Here is a 7,231-nt window from a genome sequence, read left to right on the forward strand (position 1 = left end):
CCTTATTTGGGCACAATTCCTCTTCTCCATTGAGTTTAATTGTGCTGAAAGCATCTACCCATAATGAGGAGATCTTTCACATATTTTGGGAACTTGAGGGCACTGTCTTGCTCCCACTGATGTCAATGAACACCTTGCCTCTCATGTCACTAGAACATGAGTCGTGCTTCACTTTGAGTCATCCACAATCCCAAAAGCAGAAAATGTGCATCTGCAATGTGTTTCTTGGTCAGTTACATGCCAGTTGAAGATGGACTTGAGGATCTTAGCTGAGACTTCATATTTCCTGTCATAGAGAGCTAGACCAAGTGTGGATCCACTCTAATCACATCCTCCGGTCATGTCAGAGACTCTTTTGCATCAGCCTCGTGCCCGTCTATATTGAAGACATCAGATTTCCTTTTCACGATGGCGTTCAGACCTGGGGCCCTCACAGCTCTTTTCTTTCCACGGTACCCTATAGGATTCTGCTTCTGAGAAACACTTAGCATTTCTGACCTTGTGCTGATATTGTATTATGACAGGATGTTCTTTGTGCACAATCCCATCAACTGCAGCAATTTCATATCTCTAGTCCCAGTAAGTTTTTATGCTCAACACTGGCTTGATGTTTTCTTTGGTCATCCATGTAGAATTACTTTCCCCAAACTGTTGTCAACTTGGGTCATTTTGTGTTACTTGTCTGAACTTGTCAAATTTCATTTCAGACATGGGTAGTACTTGACTCATATTTACTTCAAACTCCTCTTCCTGCAGTTCATTGCTTTCATTATTTATAGGTGTTCTTGAAAGCATATCTGCTAAGCTCCTTACTGGGCCTGTATTTCACATTTAATGAGTACTTTTGCAATTTCATTACATTTTTCTGAAGTCCAGGTGGCTCATTGTACAATGGATTTTGCTCTGTGGCTCCTAGTGCTTTATGGTCTCTTTCTACCTTGATTGAATTCTTCCCATAAACATATTCATGAAAATACTAATGATCTAAAACAATTGCCAGTATTCTGGTTTTAGTGCGAGCATAGCTTTAGGTATGTTTTAGCCAGTGGCTCAGATATCATCTTGCAAGACAGCCACGACCAAAATGACCTTGCATCAACTTGGGTCTTAAGCTCCCTGTTGACCTCAGAATGTTCCAATATTGATGCTTCTCTGATAGTTTCTCTTTACACCAAACCTTATTCTATTTTCAGTTATCTTTGGGCTGTTCTGGACTATCTGCAAGTGCCTCTTCACTGTGTGAAAAAAAGATATTAGTTTACTTGGACCTCTTTTCATGGAGAGATCATTACATTCAGCATTTGTGCCAAGCCTTGCACAAGGGGTCTTGGCCAGTGAGTAATCTTCTGTCATTGCTGCAATACTAATATTATTACCAGGAAAGCCAGTACTGATGGTCTCATGAATTCCCAAAAAGCCTCCTGGTCAGAGGTTTTCAACAATGGTCTGAGCTTTTCCTGGAGCTGGCAAGCTCCTTTGCTACTGAATACTTCTACCTGCCTTAATTCATCTGCCCTCATCTGACTAACTGCAAAAGCACTACTAGAGAACACAAGCATTTTTGTGTTGTCAATGTTCGTGGTCATCCTAAACATCAGATCATCTGCTGGTGTTTCAGTCTCATCTTAATCCTCTGAGATCTGAGCACAACATGTTAGTGCTGAGATTACCCTGCAGAGATGTTTGCTTGCATCTCCCAAAAGAATTATTGAACAAAAGTATGCATCTTTTCCATCAACCTTACCCAGCTTCCTAATACGAAAATCCTCTTGGATTTGGAAGTCTAGACTTGCACACTTCAAACATGCCTGCAGGCTTCCTTTAGATGTCGCACCAAGTTTTTTCAGTTTATTCAAATCCTTATTTTGCTTGTTTTAACAAAAGTGACTGTTTTCCGTTGACCAAGTTTGTTAGTTTCTGTATGCACTTGGTATGTCTTGTTTTGTCACTCACTCAGATTCAGCTGTTGTTTTCTTTTTCAGTGTCAGTGTGACTTCATATGGTGCATAATTTTTATGGAACTATAGCAGTAGTTTTCAATGTCAATGTCATGGCCAGTGACATGACTTGGGTCCCTCTCTTTGTCACCAAATGCGTTGAGAAAGCATATTTCTGGGAGTCTTCCTTGGTTGGTCCACCATGTTGGTCTCTGTATGTCCATCAATCCATTTCTACACAAATTAATCACAGTCTGTAACACTTTTATTGGCTGCCTGTTGGTCTGTGGAGCAATGTGTTTCACGCTCTCTGCAGAATCCAGGAGGCTTCAGAAATACTAGTTTTATACCTGATTTAATTTCAGGGTGAGAAGGTGTTCCAAATGGAGGATCTCTTGGAGGTCAGTCATTCTGGTGGAGTTGTAGAGGTGACTTGCAGTGGGTCTCACACAAACTCCACCTTGAAGTTTCATGGCTGCACCCAAGGGTGGACAGGAGAAGGGAAGGGTCTGCATGACTGAAGCAGCTGGATCTATCTGTTGATGCTGGCCACAGCAGGGGAAAATTGCGTAATGGGCTGGGAGTTCACATGAGGTCTCTGAATAGCCTGGAGCCTGGGTTAACACCAGAACACACCTAGAGCCTCTGATCTGCTCTGAAGCTGGATAAATTCTCCTGCATTTGGGCTCATGCAGTCAGTTTTTCACACCAAATGGATTCATTTGTTCTGCTGCTCCTTTTCCCTGTGACCACATATGCAAGAAAGACCTTTCAAGCTCTCCCTCCCTCAAAATCTGTGGCATCCTCCCATGCCAAGCCCTCCCGAGGAGAAAAGCAGAACCATCAAAACAAAGGTAAAACATTTCAGTGGAAGATTTTTCCAGCAGGCAACCTCCTCGCCCAAAAGCAGGATGCATCAAATAACAGAGTGAGCAAACATAAAAAAAAAAGTCCGTACATGTATCACGAGCATTTAAAATGGCTGGGAAATTCTTGCTTTTTGGGAGTGACCAGTTCATTGCTTTGGTAAGTATCTTTCTAAGCCACCTCTTGTCAGAAGAAGAGAATAAATGAAAAGAGAGAAAGAGAGAGAGAAGAGAGAGAGAAAAAGACCTTTGCATAGCTTGAGCCTTTGTGCCGTGCATTCAGACTGATTTGTACCCTTTGTAGTCTTAATTATTTGTGAGAGCAGGATAACAGGAGTACCAAGCTCACCCATTATTTCCTGCATAAAAAAAGGCACACAGAAGCCGCTGATCGGTTTTGAATTAGCAAACATGATACTAAAAAAAAAAAAAAAAAACGGAGGGGGAGAAGAGAGAGAGAGAGCATAAAAAAAATTCATTAATATCATCAGGGATTAGGAGGCTGATTAAAGTGTAGCTGTTAGCGTATGCAAATGAGCGATAGGCATTTATCAGAGCCTGTGCAAGCTGTCTCAGAGCTGTAAAGCCCACGTATGTTTTTCAGCTGATTAAAACAGTTTTAAGTTCTAGAGGATTTTTTTTTTTTAGAGAATAAAAAAAATTTTAAAAAGCCACCATCATCTATCCTTTTCCTTTTGGCTAAATTCCTCTAAGTGCACTCCAACCATTTCCACTTGAATGCACTCACTCTCTCTCTCTCTCTTTCTCTTTCGGGTAATGAGAGTTTGGGAAGGAAATGAATGCAAACTAAGCATGAGGCTTGCAACAGCTTTCTCAGCTTCCCTATGAACTTCCAGAATGAGGCCATCGGATGCTGCACCCCAGCAGCATCTCTGAAACATGCACATGCTGCCATGCTGCTACCCGGCCAGGCTCAGGCCCCGGGGAGAAGAAAAGGCCTGGTGGCTCTTCTTCATCAGCTTCATCATGCTTGGGGGCCACACTTCGAGCCCTGCCTCACTCTGGTCATGCTTGGACGATATGAGAAGCTCCATCCAAACCACTCACAAGCCCAGCTCCCTGTTACAAAACCAGTGTATAGCTTAGCTTGCAAGGGACATACAAAACACAGCAGAAAAGCAATGTAAGAGAGGGCTGAAGCTAGTCCATGCAAACATAATCAGATCTCTTTTTCTGCATCCCACGCCCCATTGGATGTGGTTGTCCTGGCCAAGATTTGCTGAAGAGACTGGGGTTGGCTTTGTTCTGGGGTCCCCATGTGAAACCCCCAAAAGGGATTTTTCAGAAAACAGTGGCTAAACTTAACACTTTCCAGACACCTCAGAAGGGTCGTTTAACACTGACACCTAAATCTGTGCTCTCTTCTGCAAACCTGATTAGGTTAGCCTACATTTCCAGCATGTCCAAGGAGGAGCCAGTAGTAACACACATTTTTCAAAATTCATTGAAATGTCCCACTGTTATTGCTAATATTAGGACTTTATGCACCCATTCATCAATACTACATTCAAGTTTGGCTTCCCTGGGATATGGTCTTTTGTCCATAATCTAAGCATTCTTTTTTTGCTATTTATCAGAGATCATTTCTTTAGGCTCTGGGCAGTTCAGGACTGTTGTTACTCCTCTACTTGTGGTTCCTTTGGGAAGGGAATTTCACAGCCTGGGGAGGCAGCAGAAGTGGCTTTGGCAGACTGCTTTGAAGTGAGGTGACTGGCTGAGGGGAGTGAACTACTAGAGGAAATTCTGGAAATGTCCTAGATCTGGGAAAATCATGGGGGAAGTGGCTAAGGATTGTTTTATGTGGTTTATCACATGAATACAAAATTTATCATGTGGATCTTCAACTTATCACATACATGGAGTATGCATCATGGTAACGCATCACTTGGAAGAGCAGTCTTAGCTAACAGTCTGCCACCTTTTCCTTTATAAACCAACAATGGTATTTAAAGTCGTTATAACTTTGCTGTAAAATTTTGCTCTGTTGAAACTTGGCCAACGAGGTCTCTGCCCAACAGCAATTTTTTTGTTGTTGCGTATTTGGAAGTAAATCAGCTTGGCCATTTATGTTTTAAAAGATTACTTCTTTTGAGTCCCAGTCTCTCATTTCTCAGGCTGGCAAAAGCTCCCAGCACTGCAGGGAGAATGCATCCAGCGTAGAGGAAGGGCTTTGTGCCTGTCATTGAACAGAGACCCCTTCGAATAATCGGGGAAGCACTTCGGCAGGTCCTGGACTGCGTCCCATCCCATATCCCCCCTGCAGAAGCCTGGTTATTCATTGCTATTTCATACCATTCATTACCAACCCATCCACGACCAGGAAGAAATATTGTGTCTGGGTGGAAAATAGCAAAACAACAAAACGGGGCCAGCTTTGGAAACAGCTTGTGAGTGATTCAGTGAACACAGTGATGATAACACAGTTGTGCTCAGCACAATGTTTATAACATGAACTCCTTGTGGGTGCGGCTGAGATGAACGTGGCAGAACTCAGCAGCAGGGCTACTGGAATGCACAGTTGTCTGTATGGTGGGATGGGCACAGTCATACTGAGCTTTAAACTACTCAAAGTGTGCTGCTGAGAATGGCTACCCAGCAAGGCTGAAATTGGTGTCAACAGATAGGTCAAAATAGTGTCCAAAAGCAGGACCAAGCAACACTCCTTGAAAAATACAAGGGAAACCAGTTAGCATGAAGGAAAATGAGGCAGCTCCAAGCAGAAGTCTTTAAGTATATGAAACCTGGAGTCAAACAGGTGGCTAAGATATCCTACAGTGATGGATAAAGATCCACTGTTGTTTAGAAATGGACTTCAAGGTTGGAAGAAGTGATTGACACTCACTGTTAGTGTAGAGTAGGATGCTGCAGTAGGATTGATCTTCATCAGTATTTGACTTTGCAGGTATCCCATAGTTAAGTAGGACAATTGGCTCTGGACATCACTGACCTTCAGAAGACCCAACAGAACAGGGGAACTGGACACCATCCTGGTGAATGATGTTGGGATCAACAAGTGGAAGGTAATGTCCATGGAGGGAGGGAAAGCTGGTGTTGTAGCTGTGCTGAGCCTGCTGATCCTCAGCTTCAGTGCCTATGCCCAAGCTCTGGCACTGGAGAAGGGTTATTGATCTATTCATTTTCTTCTGACCAAGTCTTCCTGACTCAGCAGACCACTAACCAATTTTGCAGGTCATCTGTGTAATAATTTTAAGCACAGAAGCTGTGCTTCTCAGACCTTTCCATGACAGTGTTACCCTTCTCTGTATCTTTTCCAGATCTTCTGTGGGACCTTGTGAAATAGGAGCAGATCTGCACCATCACTCACAATGCAGGACTGGTACAGGATCACTGTAATGCCCTCTTCTTTATTCTCTCTTCCTTTCCTGATGACAAGAAGGAGCAAGAAACTATGACTTGTTTTTAAAAAAAGCCATAAATCGTGACGAAGCTGACACTGCCATTGCTGAGTGTGGGCTCCCACCTTGAAGCTGGTGTGAAGTTCTGGTTGTGCCACATCCAAAATGAAACAAGGAAACAACAAAGGCTTAGAGACAGGCAATACAAATCCTTCCAAGTGTGGCTAGACTTACAATATAGTCTCTGTTTTTTCCCAGGAGAGAATGAATAGAAAATGAAATTACTGTAATAAATGGCATAAAGAAGGTCAAGCAGGCAATCAAATTTATTTTTAGACAATTACAACAGTGTCTCATTCAAAGGGACACTGAATAAACTTGAAAGGCAACAGACCTGAAACTGACAAAAAGACACTTTTGTGAGCAATTCATATATAGCTTAGGGAATTCATTGCCCCAAGATATTGCTGCAACTAAGTTCTCCAGTTATGTTATAAAGAAGAAAGCCATTACAAAAGGTATAAACCTCCACATTCCAGGACTTAAGGAAGCTTATTCCACAGCAGCCTGTTCTGGGTTTTTCTGCATCTCCTTCTGGCATCTGTGGGTGGACAGTGACACTGGTACCGGACACTGGTGCTGTTCTGAGCAGGTCTGGCTGTTCTTATCTCCTGGCATCTGGAGATTTCCATATTGCAGCTGGCCATCTGAGAGATGTGTGCTGCTCTGGTGGAGCTGGCAGAAGAACGTTTTGCGTTAATGAGAAAATTGGGAATGTTAATTTCCCGCGAGGCTGGACGCACGTTTCAGGACAGAGTTCTCTAAGCGGTTGTTCCCACGCTGGGAAAGGAGGTGCATTGTGGAGTGACAAGGGATGTGGTCTGCTGCGAAGCAGAGGAGGAGCTGGGGAGTTGAACGCTTCTTACCTCCCACCTTGAGTCACCCTGATCTTTGGATGCAGGATACAGCACTGTCTGAATGGGTGCCCCAACCGACCAAGACAAAACTTGATTTTTTTTTAGCTTTCCATTCAAATTAAAGCAAGACAAAC

The 7,231-nt window shown here is 43.1% G+C and overlaps 1 long non-coding RNA gene across 1 annotated transcript in view; it reads left to right on the top strand.

Moving 5' to 3' along the window:
• The window catches only part of LOC140654396 (uncharacterized), an 8,366-nt gene extending 1,778 nt beyond the window's left edge, over positions 1-6,588 (top strand). Inside the window, exons 3-4 of the long non-coding RNA XR_012043416.1 lie at positions 5,727-5,844; positions 6,100-6,588. This is a non-coding gene — a long non-coding RNA (uncharacterized lncRNA). The remainder of the gene's footprint in view (positions 1-5,726; positions 5,845-6,099) is intronic.
• Positions 6,589-7,231: the final 643 nt, after the last annotated feature.

Source organism: Ciconia boyciana, chromosome 7 (genome assembly GCF_034638445.1).
Source record: "Ciconia boyciana chromosome 7, ASM3463844v1, whole genome shotgun sequence".
In the NCBI taxonomy this organism is placed as follows: domain Eukaryota; kingdom Metazoa; phylum Chordata; class Aves; order Ciconiiformes; family Ciconiidae; genus Ciconia; species Ciconia boyciana.